The sequence below is a fragment of the Charadrius vociferus genome, unplaced genomic scaffold (assembly GCF_000708025.1).
Source record: "Charadrius vociferus isolate BGI_N301 unplaced genomic scaffold, ASM70802v2 scaffold54, whole genome shotgun sequence".
NCBI lineage: Eukaryota > Metazoa > Chordata > Aves > Charadriiformes > Charadriidae > Charadrius > Charadrius vociferus.
In genome coordinates, this window is record NW_009648350.1 from 4,207,669 (window position 1) to 4,207,932 (window position 264).

The window sequence follows — 264 nt, forward strand, 5'->3', positions numbered from 1 at the left end:
CAGCCGCTGCCGCCGGGGAAGACACTTTGTCAGGCGGCCGTTGCCAAGCCCCCGCCGGGGGAATTTTGGGGAGCGCGGCTTTTTTTCCATGTTATTTTGTCAGAGGATGGGGACGCCAGCGCTGGGGCCTGGTGTGGGACCCCACTGCTTCCCCTTCTACCCGGTAAAAACCCCCTTTCCCGCACTGCCCAATGTTTCAGCTGTGAGGATTGAGTTCTGGGAAACCCCCGGGCATCCAGCCCTGCTGGGTGGGGACAGACAGCC